Here is a 13,715-nt window from a genome sequence, read left to right on the forward strand (position 1 = left end):
GAGATTATAATAAGGATGCCAAAGCCATTATCCAGTCTACTTTGACAAATGTTGTGCCTTTCTGTGAGCAGATGGGACCTAGAGTTTGGGTGGGGAAACAGGCAGAGTATCCTTCACCCAGTTGGCTAGAAAAGACCAGAATAAACGGCAAGCAGGGACACTGTCAAGACTCCCTAATATTGCATGTAATTTTGTGTCAGAGTGCTTATCTTCCTCAAATACATGAATTTTACTGTTTGATGAAAGCACAACAAATACTATAATACTCGGATATACCCTGAAATACCTGCTTATTCAGAGTCATTTCTATTTATCCCAAATTCTCTGCCATTTCAAGTCTGCTCACAGCTGTGATCATAAATTTTATGTGTATATTAAAAAGCCAATTTATAATGTTAACAGGACTCCAACTGTCTGTCTGCTCATCTGTCAATCAGCGCCAGCTCATGGCCAGAGATTGGGCAGAGCACTTTGGCTTCAGCTACTTAATTATGAGAGTGTTAAATGCCGTATGTTGTGAGCTGGGGCAAAACAAACTGACCAGAGGCTGCAATAAAGGCTGTTTCCCCTCGTGAAAAAGGATTAGAATAGCCTGTCACTCAGCGGGGTCATGTGGAGCAGAGGCACTACTTAAAAAGTCATTTAGAGAATTAAGATGTCCCCAGTTGGGTCTGCGATCAGTAGGAAAAAAAAAGAAAAAACAACAACATGCCAAATAAAACAGCAAATGAATACTCAACACAGCCTTGAGGCGACCACTGCCGGCCTGTCTCCTACAAACTACTTTGTTCGGAAGTTCTGTTTAATGCTGATCTCTCATGGAGGTCTCATTAATTAACAAGGTTTTCTTGACTGCACACTGATTAAATCCTCCCCTCAGAGGGAAAGGTAAAATGTGGGCAGCACCTTCATGTGCACTTTGCCAGTGGGAACCAACCTTCCGGTGGCGAGGTTTAACCGAATGCACCGAGGGCGTGCTGCTAATGTTAGAAAAACACTAATCTCCTGATAAAGACGATGCATATCTCAATATTTACAATGCAGATGTTCTATTTGAAGTTCGCCCCTGAGGAGAGTGAAACTGGAAAATCACCTGCAGCAGTGTGGGATGATAGAGACGAGATGAAAACAAGCTTCTCGCAAATTCATCCAGGGACAGTGCAGTAATTATCACACAATTACCTTTGATTACTGCTGTATGTAGATACTGCTGCATATATTATTGTTTTGAGCTCTCGGGCCAAACTCCTTGAGCACTTTCTGAGTGGCAGAACCGGTAAAAAATGAATTCAAAAATTGTTTTAGTTGACATTAATCATTGCTTGATGGCGGCACCTGTATTCGCAACTCAAAAAAGTGGCACAACACTCATCATGTTGTCATCCACTGTTCCCGCTACCAGCATTACACCCTCGCGAGCTCCACCACTCAAGAGTAAAACAATCCATAATTCATAAATTGAATGAATCAGATGAGGAAGGGTGCGAGGTTAAGCCTAAAGCTTCAGGGGTAGCGTGACTCACAACGTTTGCTTTGACAGTGGTTAGGTCAAGCAGCAACATTTAATCGCTATATCACTCTATTTGGCCGGGAAGGTGCATAATCTGAGCAGGTTATAAAGATTATATCCAGGTTACTGAGCTCTGCTGCTGCTGCTGCTCTTCACAGAGGCTGGGAGGACAGATTGGATGGCGCTGCTTTGACAGAAGTTATGAATACAGATCGGACCTCATAACTGACAGGCCTTACTGATGGACGCTCGGGGGGCCCCGGAGACTGAGTGGATGATTTGACAGGGAGATCTAGAGACCTGCTACTACAGAATAGCTGGACAGTGGACAGGTGAGCACCAGCTGTTGAGTGTGTGTGTGTCCAGAAGATGTGTATGTATGGAAAAAATATCAGCGAGGCAAAGTTCCTACGATGATTATCATCAAAAATTAACTGAACATTCATACATTGAACATCTGTTTCAGTTACACTGGAATGAAAAAAAGTTCTCTCCACAGTTTCAGCCTGTCAAAACTGAACAAATTTTAAAGTCTTTTCCTCCAGAAAAAATGATAATCTTATTGTATTCATGAAGATTTAAATCCATGAAGCCATCCTGTTTTGCAAACAAGAAATATTTTCCTTCTTTCCAGCAGACCAAAGGAGAGATTCCTTATACTTTCCTTTTTCCTGAATCAAAGAGGCTACTTTTGACTTTTGTCTGATTATTTAGGTGTATTCTAATGTCTAATGTGTCATTTTTATGTAGTTTGACTAAATGTTTGGATGCTGTGCTGAGTTGAGTAATTAGACAAGTACAGTATATTGTATGGCATTAAATAAAAGCTACCTCATTTTTTTACCCTTTTGAATGATCTTGTCCTGCCTTACTTCCCACACCGATATCCCATTAAATACAACAAATTACAGAATTAACATGCTCTTAAAATGCTACTTTACTGTGACTTTGCATCTAAAGAGGCTCATCAAAAATGTACAGGTAAAGGTTTCCCTTGAATATGCAAAATAAGCAGCGACACTACGTCTTGTTTTTTGCTCTAGATTTGCATTTTCCTGCTCATCAATCAATACTGCCCCATGTTGTATCTAAATGTGATCAAGTTGCTTGAAGTTTCTTCCATGAAGCCGGTATGTGTTGATGCACTGTGGCAGTGCGCTGTGCTGAGAGTGACATGCTGATTCCCGAGCTTTTCTGTGAGTCAGTCCCACCCTTCCATCTCTGGAGCAGGCCTCAGCCCTCACGCCTCATATCAGCCTGACTTTGATGGACACATGCTCCCTCTGTGCTTGGCAGGACGTTCTTTTGAGGAAACTCGACAAAAACGGCAACAGGGATTGGGTCGACACAACCCGATGCCCCCCAGACCTCAACTTGCGAAAAACACACAGACATGCACTTATATGCTCAAACACACAAGCACAAACCTTTATTTTCACCGATTGATGTTATTCATGTTGTCGTGATGAGCTCTGGAAAGACGGGTGCACTACGGAGTCTCTTCGCCTTTAAAACTCGTGATGAAACTGGATCGTTTGGATGATATCTGACAAAGAAAGCAGAATGACGATATAGTGGTTATTCATACGGTTTGACACCATAAGACCATAACTTGGATCAATTGTGTGCGTGAGACATAAATGCCAACACATCACCCTCAGTGCTAAAACTCTTTATACTCTTTATTCAGCTTGGTGGCACACTTGACTGAAGCAAGGTCTACTCCTTCGCCCACAGACAAAGGGAGTCCTGCACTACGTCTGTGTCAGTCTGCTCATCCCATTATATCCACTCTGCTGCTCCCAGTCATCAGCTATGACGAGCCTTCACCTGAGTTGACAGGTGACTGTCCTGAGGCAGCGCGGAACCCAACAGGGGAGCCTTAACCTGCCAACTATCTGTCAGTCCCCCCAAAACCAGCTCTGTCATGTCATCTCCTCCACACCAATCACAGTGACACATCAAGTTTGTGTCAGGAAACAGTGTTGGAGATTACAATCTAATACAACATTGCCCTGAGCCACTGGGAGGACCAGGCAATTATTATGAGACAGAGATGATAATGTAAATGTTGGCAGGCCACATGCAAATAATTACAAATGGGATATTTCTTCCTAAAGCTTTAACTTTTGGTGTAATTGCTTGTGCAAAATGAAGGAGGGGTGAGGTCTCAAGAGTCTAGAACAAGGCTAAAATAGGATTCAATTAGTAAAGTATCATGTAAAGTTGTCCATCGCTCCCTTTAGTGAGTAAGGGAACATGAATATAACAGTCTAATTTTCCCATTTTGGCAAAAAAATCTAAACACAAGATCCATTTATTTGTGTTTCCTTCAGCTATATCTTGTCGCCTTGCTCAGCAGACGAAGCTGCTCAGTTGTCATGGACTTTGTTTAGTTTGGTATCACATGACACAAGTATTAAATAAATATGTCACTTCATTATTTTCTTGTGTTTTGGTTATGGGGTCTGTCAGGTCATGAACAGTTTGTTAAACTAAGGCTTCTTAGGGACAACAACAAACTGTCTTGATAAATAAAATCTAATTGAGAAGTTCTCAAAGTGCTCAGACAAAATGGGGATTTGAACATCATCAATGCCATGACAAGAAAGCATTCTTCATGTGAGGAAGATCATGTCGTATGATCAAAACCTCCAGAACAGCTACTAAAATGAACTTCAAGGTTAGATTTTTTTGTCAACTGCTGTTTCCGAGGTCAAGAATGATCTTTGAACCTCGACTTTTAAGCCAACGGGGACGAGAAGTCCTTGAAGATTGAACATTTGCAATTCTGTTACAATTGTGCAAATGTCATCTTATGAGGAACATCAGGTGATATGATCAAAATGTCCCACCTCCGATTTCACAAATGGACCTCATGAGTTTGCTGTGTCAACTAATTGGCAGATGTTTTGGTTGTGGGTCTATCAGGCTATGAGCAGTTTGTTAAAGGCTTCTTTCTTTCAACTATTTTTATTTAAGTTTCATTTAATAATCAGAAAAAAAAAACAAAAGTATGTCCTCTCCGTCTAAACACTCATCAGGACTTTGCAGAGAGAGTCACACTCATGTCTTCCATTGTTGTGTTGTAAATCCAGCTTTAAAAATTACAAGTTAATTCCTTTGTTGTTCTCCCCTCCTGATTAGGCTGAGATTCATTTGTGCAATGGTAAAGGTTGCACTGACCTAGCCCTGTAATCGCAGATTTTTGAATGTTAGGAGGAGGGAAGCACTCTGTGCCATATGGCTAACGATCACAACAATAAATCAATTTCAGGCACCCAGTCATAATTTATCTGAGAAATTATGAATTTTCCCATTCAGTTGTTTCTAGTTAGCAGTTGTGGCATTCCAGGACCTCATTTGAATCAGGCAATCAGGCAGAGTTTTAGGCAAATACAGAGGTTTTTACATGGGACTAATCATGAAGCATTGATTGATTGAAGCTCTGTTATCAGTGGACCCCCCGAACCCCCCCACCCCAAATATGTAAATGAGTAACCTTTAGGAGGGCTCCAAGTGGCAGCAGTGGCAGATGGGCAGTAACTGTAATGGGGTGGAGGTTGGCTTGAATAAATATCCCATGGTCTGGAACTTACCTCGTCTCTACAGCATCCAACTAGGCTCCATGACCGAGTCCACCACAAAGAAAGGTTAAGACTCCTGGAATCAAAGTCATGGAGAGCAGAGCCAATTAATCAATTAGTCAATTAATAGAAAAATCATCTGCAACAAGTTTGAATATTGATTAATCACTAGTTGTAGCCATTTGTAATTTTTAAGCAAGTATACTTTTAAGGAAAAATTTAAAAGTTAATTGGTTCCAGCTTCTCAAATGTGATTATTTGCTGGTTTTCTGATTTCAAGATTTTGGACTGTTGTTTGGACAAAAACAAGCAATTTAAATTTGAAAATGGTCAGCAAAATTATAAATGATGAAAATAATTGTTATTTGCAGAGATTGTAGAGATTCTTGCAATCTGTGTTGTACCAAGTCTGTGTATTATAAAAGGTACTGCATGTTACAGTGAAACATCACTTTTGCTCAAACTCAAACTAAAATCTAAATCATGTCTGCCTTCATAATCACAAACTTAAGCGACACCTCATAGGCACGAGTGATTATTCCTACCAATTTCCTGTAGTTTCATGTGTGAAAAAATGTTTCAAAACCATAAACAAAGGATTTTGGATATTAAGTTGGAAAGTCCTCATGGATTTGAATGTGCCATTGACTCAAATTCCAGACACTTAACGGAGAAAGGCGGCAGCAATGAGGCCCTTTTGTCTCTCCAGCCCAACTAGGGAATACACACAGGCGAAGGCATCAGTGTCATCTAATTGAAATCCTTCAGAGAGTGAAGAGGGAGAGGAGGAGAGAGAATAACCTGACACAGACGGACAGAGAAGGTGATGATGGGATGGAGACTAAAGAGAGGAAAACTCAGCTCATCCTGTTCTTGATCGGGGAAAGTAACAGCTCACAGAGCAAATAAATACACAGCAGCACAGACACAGATCCCACTGTGAGGCAGAGGTGGAAATGTCCATTTCCTCCCACAGCCTTAAATTAACATGACAGCCAGTAGCTTCTTGCTACCGCAAAAGTGAGTGATTAGTATTATCGTTTAAATTGTAATTTGGCAGTTAATTAAAGTGACCTTGGTTTCTATTGCTGCATCTGTAAACGGGCAACCAGAGTGCCGTTCTGTCTCTCAGCCGTCTGTGAGGCCGCTGTCACTGGGGCCCGTTACAGGATTAAGTCACCCCGGTGACAAAACCAAATTAAGCAGCTGTCACCGCCTACCTGCAGCTCGGAGCTTAAGATGATCAACTTATGACCGGTCGGGGAGCAGAGCCTTTCTCACTCTCCCATTATCATTTTGTAATTTATGATTAGTTTTAATCCTTTTTTTTTTTTTTTCTCCTCTCAGAGCGCCATTAAAAGCGAAATGTTAAGAGCGACTGCATGAAATCACTGGTACCACGCGTTAATGTGTGATGAAAAGTCTGTGACAACATCTTTAAAACCCAGTGGAGTGTGTTTAACAATTAGTTGTGTAGGTCTGAGTGTGGAAAATTTGTTCGCCGCATTCTCTGACTCAGATTAAAGCATGCAAAATGAATTATTTAACAGAAATGCTAATGTTTGAGATTGCCAGTGTATAACATTCTCTAAACATTCTAATCCTGAGGGAGAAATGGGATGCGACAGAGGTAAACTGAGATAACCTTCACAAGCTGCCACAGAGGAGGACTCTGCTCAGTCAACATTAAGATGTTATGATACATATTTCATACTATGATGTGGCATGGAAGGTAAAAATATACATACAGGATATGAATTATACACACATTCCCATCATCCTAAAAAGAAACATTGCAAACAATGTCTTGAATTGCTTTAATCCTGCATACTAAATTACTTCACTTTAAACATCCCATAGTCGGTAAATATTTCATTCTCTAACAACACTGGAAAAGAGAAAAAAAAAAAGAAGATATGAGACACACTGACAGTTATACATCAGTAATCAGTGATTGTTCATTTCAGGAATATTAGATAGAGTGTAGAAATTTAAATCTTTGGTGCGCTAATTTCCTCTCAACCCGCCTTGTCTACCGCAGCGAATAATTTCTCCATTTCCCAGAATGTGATTAAATGACTCTATGAAAGGATGTCTTCACTTGTTGCACTCAGTCGCTCTATGTCGGTCATGTCCCTTATTAAAATCCAAACATGTAACGTTGCTACATGTTGTTATGAAGTAGAGAGCAGTCCGAAAACATGTGGACAGTGACACATTTGTTGTTGTGCTGGTACTCCACTAATTGGAATTTAAAATGAAACCAAAACTATTAACTGCTGAGTGTTCATTTTAGCGTGTTTGAATCAACATCAGGTGAAAAATGTTGATTCCTTTTAAAGTATGCTAATTTCTTGTATAGTAACCAACTACATTAGGTCTTTTTCACAGCAGACATTCTGACTAGTCATAGCAGAAAAGGCTCTGGTATTACAAACAACATTAACAATGGCTCCATCCCATTCAAGTGTCCCAGTAAGCAATGATAATCAGCCAGCATGCACAATAAGAGTAGTAGCTAAATAATTCAGCAACTATTAACTGTATTATTTACATCTGTGCTTTTCCTGCTGTGATATGTCAAAATGTCTATCATGAAAAATATCTCTGAAAAACACCTGTGTAAGTGTGCAGGGCATTAAAAATAATGTTCACAACATTACAAGAAGCTCTGCAATGCTCTCCAAATGCTTGCTCGTTCATCCCCTGTCCTCACAAACAAAGCAGAAGAACTGACCTCAAACTAACCAAAGACAGTTTGTAAATATAATTCATGGTCACAAACTCGCATCGCTTTCCAATATGTAGTTGAGACTGAAACAGGTGGCAGAAGATGTGAGGGGAAGGGTGCAGATATTGTGTGTGTGTGTGTGTGTGTGTGTGTGTGTGTGTGTGTGTGTGTGTGTGTGTGTGTGTGTGTGTGTTGGGAGTGAGTGGGGGCATCACAACAAGCACTCATGATAAAACAGGCCTATACAGACTGACAGCAGGTAAATTATATGTCAGCGCGGTCTGCATTTCAATCCTTGCATATTTTCAATAGGCAACAATGAAAAGCCTCCCAGCATTCCTGCTTGCAAACAGACCGATTCAGCGCTAACTGTTTTTGATTAAAACGTCAATAAGGCTATGGGCTCCTTTCATCTCTTGGGCCCCAAGCTGTCTGTCTCCTCGCCCCCACCTACCCCCCCCACCAACGAGCGGGGTCCATCTCATGACATGGATGGCCATTTATCCACTCTGAGGATCGTGTCATGTAATAAGCCCCGTCTCCAGAGAGCATTTAGCCTGATAGGAAAAGCTGATTGGGACAAAAGGCCCCTGAATCTCATTCTGGCTCCCGCGGTGGCAGGTGACTGTTGAGGTAAACACATTTCTCTGGAGGGCGGGGGGGGGAGGCATGAGCAGAGATGGAGTACCAGACAGACAATGGAAGCAGTGTGAAAGCTGCTCAAAAACTTGTGCTCAACTGTGGAAGGAACAAACGCCCATTTGTCACCATAATTACCAGTAGAAATGCTAGAGCTAATGTTAATCTACCACACTGATATACATATGTAGGTGGTTCTGATTCACTATTTCAGTGCTTAACACATAAAAATAAACTTTTAAACAGCAGAGACTTCATAAGAGATGGATGGATATGACTCTCTTCTGCTCACGTGGACTTAAAAAAAAAAAAAAAGACATGAACTGGTATCATAAACAATTGGACCTTTAGATTTGAACACTTACCCAAAACAGGCACATGAGGCTGCTGTCTTGTTTGGCTTTGTTTGTTTGAGCCTGAGAGAAACAGAGAGGAGAAGGCAGGATGGTCAGAGCGAGCGGCAGCTGTATTCACAGATGCTCATGTAAAAACATCCTTATTCACATGTTCCCCTCCACTTGTTTGTTTCCTGGTAATTTAGCCCTTCAGCACATGAAAAAAAAAACCCTGCTTTGTTTTCATACTAACAAGGCAATTAGCAATCATTACACATTTCTACTCTGGGTTGCCTACAGGCGGGTATTGGTAATGATTTTAACCAACTGATATCTAATCTCTCAGATGTGCATGTGTGCATCTGTATGTTTTTAAAAAGAGAGAAATACACACAAGTTAAAATCCAGGACCACCAGTGTATTTTTCTGCAAACATTAACTCTGACCCATCTCCTCCACTGTATGATAGTATGATAGTGGTGTATAATAGATGTGCACGTCCTGAGTAGGGACAAGTGCGGGGCAAGTGTGGGAGGTACAGCCATGAGGTGGAAATTGGAGCAGACAGGAGGCATTGACACCAAAAGAGCTGTAAACGGTGCTCCTGGCTCCCCAAGGACAGTCTGTCACGCTGTGATCACTGATAACACCGCCAGGAGAGCGAGACCAGAGGGAGGGAAGGAGGATGGGGGGGGTCCCACAAAAAAGGAAAAAAGCAAAAAGGTAACATAACTACACCTAAAACAGCAGGAGTTTCACCTCAGGGAGTGAGATCCAAAGCAACTACCAAAACAAGCAGCTAGCTTATACCATACTTGTGGTTAGAGCTTGAACCAATTGCGACATTAGAGATCATCAACTGACTAAGTGGGTGAAGCTGCAGGTTCAGTAAGTATACTTCGGTAAATTCATTAAACTGTCAGCCTAATTATTACCTCATTAAATTACAGTGCACATCTCTATAAAAAAAAAAAAAAAAAAAAAAGCTGACTGTCCCTCAGCCAAATGTAACACGACATCAAAGAAGATTCAACAACATTTTCAGATATTCTGCTAACAGACAAACAATCAGGACCGAAGCAATATACAGGTAACACGAATTAATATCCATCTCTTCCTGCTTGCAGGTCGTAGAGCTTAAGAAATTCAAGTAACCATCACTTTTTATACCAGAATAATAGCTATCTTAATCAGATCCATCTCCTGCACTACAGCACAATCACAATGAGATAAATATAGGCCTGGCAATGTGAACCAATATGCACTGCTTATAATTTATGATAAAATGCATAATCTCGAGTATAACACTTTGCAGTGGCACAAAAATCCACCAACGTCCAACAAATGTTTTCCTTTTCTAACCATCACAAAACAGACACATCGTCTGCTTTCCTTCATGCTTGTGATCGCCTGCTCTTTAGGCTCTGTGTCCTCATTTCATATGCAGGTTCATCTGGCTTGGGACAGCGTGGCCCTCACTGCAGAGAGGCCCAACAGAGTCCCCAGAGCCAGGCCCTCTGTTCGGGGTCCCCGGGGGCAAACCCCCTACCCTGCTTACCTGCTTCAGTTCATATGAGTGGCTATGGCCACCATATGTGAAGCTGTAGGAAAGCAGATGCTGTTTTTCCATTTGTGAAATCAAGTTTTTGGAAAGCAGTCAGCATTTTGATGGCCAGAGTCAAGTCAGTCAGTGAGTGTAAAGGGGAGAGGGCGGTCAAGAGGCAGCAGGCTCCATCATACTGTGTTGTATTGTGCGCTAACGCTGCAAGGTCTGGAATGAAAGTCTGATCATCACTGTGAGGATATGCTGATCTCGCAAGGCAGCGGCATAGCATTAGTTTAATGGCTCGCACTGTATTTACACTTGCATGAGCCACTCAAGTACATAGTGTACAACGACACACACACACACACACACACACACACACACACACACACAGTCCCGATGTGGACCTGTCTGTAGCAGAGCAGTTCCTTTGTCAGTCATCTGCTGATGCTGATAGACAATACGGGGGTGAGGATGCGTGTCAGAAAGAGAACAGCCTGAATGAAATGACAGACTCCCTCTCGTCGTCCCTCTCCTCTACAGCCTCCACCTCTCACTGCCCCCCACCCTCCACCACACATCTCACCCACATCAAGCCCTGGGAAGCCATGACAAGCCTGCTGTCAGTCATACACACACTGACAGGATGGAGAGGACAGCAGCATACACATCTCCACATGTTAGTGCAGCACAGCACCGAACTCCCTTTGAAACTCTTTCTCTTTCTCATACATACGCAGCAGGTACAGTCGTGCTGTTACACGGTGACACTGCTGATATGACCAAACATTTACAGCAACAGAGGAGACAACATCAACAATTATTACATAAAAACTCTGGTAATTTCATTATTTCTAATGGTTGATCAACAGTATTAAAGCAATAGTCCTTAAAGCAAATCGATGGATTATGTTCTGATTTGGGGGAATAATAATATTACAATTAAAGTAGTGCTGAGTTGAAGTTTGAAAGGTTAGATTTCACACAATTATGTGTCAAGGCGCTGAAAGACCGCAGCCACCAGCTCCCTCCTGGCGACAAATTTCATTAACAAACCTGATGTATACAGCACACACAGCCACAGTTCAAATGGAGGACATAAATTTCAGCCCGTGGGGTACTGCAGTCACATTACAACTAATCAACCGCTCTCCTTATACCCTTCTTGGAAAAAAAAAAAAATCTTCTTCTGTTCAGATGGGTGGGGGAGATAAAGGAAAATATGATGCTTTATTTCTAATCAGCATAAATTACTGGCATCCATCAGGTGAGGCTCAAATTAAAATCCTCATCTGACAAAGCAATGGGAACTGTGTGAGCTCACTCATGAATCAGTGTGATTTAATCCAATCATATAAGACCCCAAAGCCAAACTTTCTACGCAGGATCAACCCATTTGCCCTTCTTCACATTTCCTTCATTAAGTCTTAAAGGGAACATTTGGTTCTGAGGTTCAACCGGGCTCAAGCCTGCTGTCATGTTTGTGTGACCCACCAGAATTTCAGCAAGGCCAAAGAAACCACAATCTCGTCATCCTTCCCAAGAACCTTGACCATGTTTGTATCGGTATCATGTTTGACTTGTAAAAGATGTGCATGTCACTCTATTGTTATTGTTTGTCATATCATTGACTTAATCCCACTGGTGACTGCATGAACTAGCTGAATTTACTGCAATAATTTACTGTTACAGGAGTGATAGGCAAACTGAAAAAGCTGCATTCCCCAGAACAACATATAGCATGTGACACACCAGACAGGGCCTTTTTCTGTAGTGTGTCTGTTAGCATTAGCATTCTTCTTACCAGATAAATGTATCATTGCCAGGTTGGAGGGTCAGTGTTACACCAAATTCTGTGACCCAAACAGGAATTTCAGCTATACTGCCACAACAATATAGTCCTACGGTATTTAGAAAGGGTCACAAACTCTCTAAGGCTAAGTGAGTTTGGGTTTGTTTAACACCAAATTCCCTCCAACACTGCTCAGTTAGACCTAAAAATGCTTACCTATTCCCTTCAACACTGCTCCTACTCTGATGTCCAGTGTGCATCCACTGCAAGTCTGTGTTTCAGATGCCACCAACACAGCTTCACTGCACAGGAAGACTAATATTTCAACATACATACATTTAGGATACAGGCTCCGAATTTCAATCCAAACAACAGTTCAAAATGTCCGCCGAAACTACGACGCATCAGTATGTCGCTCACCTGAGTTAATTGATAAACCCCGCCCACTGGCAGTCAGTCTTCTTCTTCTTTTGAATTTATTGGCGGTTGGCAAACCAGCTTAAAGCTGCATTACCACCATCTACTGGTCTGGAGTGTAGAGCAGTAGATAGGCAGACAAAAAAAACCAAAACGTTAAAAAAAAAAAAAACTATTAAATTCTCTCCAAAACCTGTTTCTTTTAAGTATTTAATTAGGTGATTAATTCCCTAATTCCAATACCAATATGGACCTCTTGAGTCTACAACTTATTTAAGGGGCTGCATCCTTCAAAGAGTCCCAGTTACTGCTTGCTGTTGCACAGATTTGGGGGACTGAAATGCAATTTCCTACAGATAATTAGTTATTTTTTTGTATATGATCCGGTTGTGATCCTGGCTTTTGAGAATATTTTATTGAGGTTTTCTGTGTGCGCATTTGTTTTGTTGATCAAAAAATAGGCAAAAGAAGCACATTTGTTGAGTGACTAATGACAATACCAGTTTCCTTCTTTCCTCCTCATAGACACCAGGCCTACATTCCAGTGACACATGTTGAACAGATTCAGGGTGATTACAGAGGATGCATGATCCAGAATTTAACCTATTTTATGAAGTGAAGATTGAGTCCTGTATCCTACTGTATCCTGAGAATAAGTGTCAGTCAGTCAAAATAGAAAAGGGAAGTCATAGCAAGTTAGGCTATATGTCTACCACTCAATCTCATAATACTGAAAATAATGTTTGGGAAAACTAGATGTTTGTTCTTTGCAAGACCTCACTCAGAAGGCAACCAAATAGGACTGCAGTTCATATGTTAGATCCAATAGATGTGTAAGAGTGCAGTTTAACTGTAGAATGTTATGTATTGTTTAAATATTTAAATATTTACATGACTTTGTGATAATTTTGTCTACAATATGTATTCAAAGATGGAAAGGTAGCTATAATCCATCCAAAAGATCAAAATTTACTGTAAACAAACAAAAGTTTTAGTTGTGGCCCAGCAGTTAGAGGGTTAAATCGGCAAAGACAAATGCATATTAACAGTAACAATATTTGATTAATAATAAGAATTATGATAAAAAAAAACAACCTTATTTTCTTTGTTCACAAAACTCTCAAAATGGTGAAGAAATAGTCTTTTTTCCTTCATTTA

General features: G+C 41.0%; 1 protein-coding gene across 5 annotated transcripts in view; it reads right to left on the reverse strand.

Annotated features, from left to right (window-relative positions):
* LOC121887765 overlaps positions 1–12,549 on the reverse strand; it is a 112,549-nt gene extending 100,000 nt beyond the window's left edge. For all 5 annotated transcript variants that reach the window (XM_042398728.1, XM_042398727.1, XM_042398725.1 and 2 more), the window contains exons 1-4: positions 12,357–12,549; positions 8,833–8,883; positions 5,110–5,173; positions 2,938–3,056 (exon numbers count right to left, since the gene is read on the reverse strand). The gene's annotated coding sequence lies outside the window, so the exon portion shown is untranslated. The remainder of the gene's footprint in view (positions 1–2,937; positions 3,057–5,109; positions 5,174–8,832; positions 8,884–12,356) is intronic.
* Between the last annotated feature and the right edge of the window lie 1,166 nt (positions 12,550–13,715).

This window comes from Thunnus maccoyii, chromosome 21 (assembly GCF_910596095.1).
Source record: "Thunnus maccoyii chromosome 21, fThuMac1.1, whole genome shotgun sequence".
Lineage (NCBI taxonomy): Eukaryota > Metazoa > Chordata > Actinopteri > Scombriformes > Scombridae > Thunnus > Thunnus maccoyii.